We start from the raw sequence: 2,765 nt of genomic DNA, 5'->3' as shown, positions 1-2,765 counted from the left end.
TGCTCGGGCCTAGAGAGATCCTGCCGGGAGAGCCAAGGCGCCTGGCGCCGTCACCGAAGGTTAACGGAGCTCCCCTTTTCCTATTGGTTCACGCTTCTAAGTGTTGCCATGGCAATCCGTGACGTGACAAGTGCCCGGTCGCTGAGATGAGGACTATTCGGCGCGCTTCTGTATCCCGTTGCTGGGGAAACGGCAAAAGGCATCCCTCCCATCCGTAAGCCTCCCACTGTTTACACAGAGAACGAAGTCCCACTCTGTTCAGTGGGAGTTGCTCCCAAGTAAATTTGCATAGGATTGCAGCCTTCGGTCGACTCTTAAGCTGTAGCCCTACGCACATTTTCTTGGGAATAACGCAACGGGACTACTGGGACACAATGGGACTTACTTTTGAGTAAACATAGATAGAATTGCATTGTTTGTGTGTGTGACTTCTGAGCCCCCGTGTGTGGAGTGTAACTGAAAATCCAAATAACCACTGGAAGGTGCCTGTGCTGGGGTTGAAAATCGCCAGTGCTTTCCACCTTCCTTGAATCCATTTATAAGAGGGCATGGAACCACAAGCAAAGCTGTTACCACACTTGCTCAGACACATGTGAACTACCATGTATATAAGAATGCTTTTGCTTAAATTGTGGGAATTAGCTGTGAAACCAAATTAACAAGTGTGCAGTAACCAGAGATCACAGTCTAGACACACATATCAGTGTTAAAGTACCCCAAGAGAGCAATGGACTCAGAGACTAGGCTTGTCTCTGAATTGAAGTTTATTGAAATAACAAACACAATGCAAATGAGAGTATTTGGCAACCTTGGTTGCACTAAAAACACAAACAGTTGTGTGTGGGCAATAATACTCAAAATACAACCACTGATGACTATGGAGATAAAAACCCCTCACAGGTGGGGTTTAGGAGCAAAAGGTGTAAGGGGGTGATCTGGAAAGGTGGTGCAGGGTGTAACTGCAACCATTCAGAGGAAAGACTCCGAACAAAAAGCTGTTTTGTTACGGATGGGCATACAGTCTTCTGAGTTCATGCCGCTGATTACATCTCAGGATCTAATTATTAGGTTAAAGCCATCTTTGATTAGATTATTGCCACCTTAGTCTCACCTTTCCTCTGGCAGAGTCTGGCACATTAATATCTCCTTTGTCCTTGGAACTCTCATGCTTCCTTGAGAATTGCATAACTAATTAGTAGGGAATGAGCTGTTTGCAGGCAGTTTCCTTACTGATAGTGCTGCTATCTGACACAGATAGCTTAATTTCCTCTGTGATGCCAAATACCCATATACCAAAGTACTTCTGCTAGTAAGTCAGAGCTTCCAACAGGGACAGGGGTCGGGCAGGAGGTTGTTTGCTAACAAAGAACACTATAACCTAGAAATTTTATTCTCCATGGGATTTCAAAAAGCACAGAGATGTCTAATATTATATAAATGTAGGCCTCCAGAATCCAACCACCTTAGGGACACCTCAGTCTGCTTTGAATCTTAACTTTTAATCTGAGGGGGCCCTGCTCCGGGTGCCAACAATGAGAGAGGCCCGGCTGTCGTGCACTCGGGACAGGGCCTTCTCTGTTGCTGCCCCCAGACTCTGGAATGCTCTCCCAGTGGCCATTCGTTCCTCAGACTCCATCACGGCTTTTAGAAAGCTTGTAAAGACTTGGCTTTTTACCCAGGCTTTTACATAATCGTTTTTACTGCTGCTGTGGGTGTTTTTATCTGTTGTATTGTTTTATGCTTGTTTTTATATGTGTTTATACTTTTAGCATGATGTTTTTATTGTGTTTTTATTGTATGTTTTTAACTTTTGTGAACCGCCTTGGGGTTATTTTTTAATGAAAGGCGGTATAAAAATGCAAAAATAAATAAATAAATAAATAAATAAATAAGAACTACCAGGTCTTTGAAATCAAGACAAATGGGCAAAGTGACTTTGACTTACCCTGGGAGTGTATGTACAGTGTTCTTCAGTGTAAGGCCTGGGGGCAATTGGTGGCCCCCATCAACTCTAAATGCCCTCTTTTAAGGGAAACAGAGACCTCTTGAGTCCCTGCACCATCTTGGAGGGCATGCACAGAATGCTGGGAAGTATAGCCTTTCCCATTGCTTTTTTCCAAGGGCTCTTAAGAGAAGACTCTGTCTCTCTTAAATAGCTCTTCCAGCACTGAGAAAAGTACAGGTCAGCACAGTGGATAATGGCTCTCACATAGAAGTGTTGGCCATAGAAGTGGCCAACAGATCACTGCCTTTTCCAAAGCTGCAACTGCATTGATTGGGACAGATTAGTAGCTGTATTTCATACAGATTACCGACTGGAGTAGTTGTATTATTTTACTTTCCCTCTCTGTGGTAATTGCCCAGGAATTGAAGAATGTGACTACAAAACTGTTAGCCAAAGTTCTTATGCCTCAGGGGTGCATACAGTGCTTTTCATATTATTCACATGCATTCTGCTGTTGCTCTTCCCTGCTGAGCAGGCCCTTCTGCAGGGGTTCTCAATCTTAGGTCCCCATATGTTTTTGGACTACAACTCCCATCATCCCTTGCCATAATAGAAGTTGTAGTCCAGCAACACCTGAGGACCCAAGTTTGAGAACCCATGACCTAAAGAAAGGAATTATCAGTGATAATTTGGGAAATGTCAATCTTTAGCTAAAATCCCCCACATTGATATTTCTAGAGATTTCAGAGATTAAGAATGAGGTTTAAACAAGTTTTACTTAAGGCTTTTAAAAAGATACAACTGTAGACTCTGAAGAACA

This window comes from Hemicordylus capensis, chromosome 6 (assembly GCF_027244095.1).
Source record: "Hemicordylus capensis ecotype Gifberg chromosome 6, rHemCap1.1.pri, whole genome shotgun sequence".
Taxonomy (NCBI): domain Eukaryota; kingdom Metazoa; phylum Chordata; class Lepidosauria; order Squamata; family Cordylidae; genus Hemicordylus; species Hemicordylus capensis.
The sequence above is the reverse complement of the archived record's forward strand: the minus strand, read 5'-3'. Positions refer to the sequence as shown.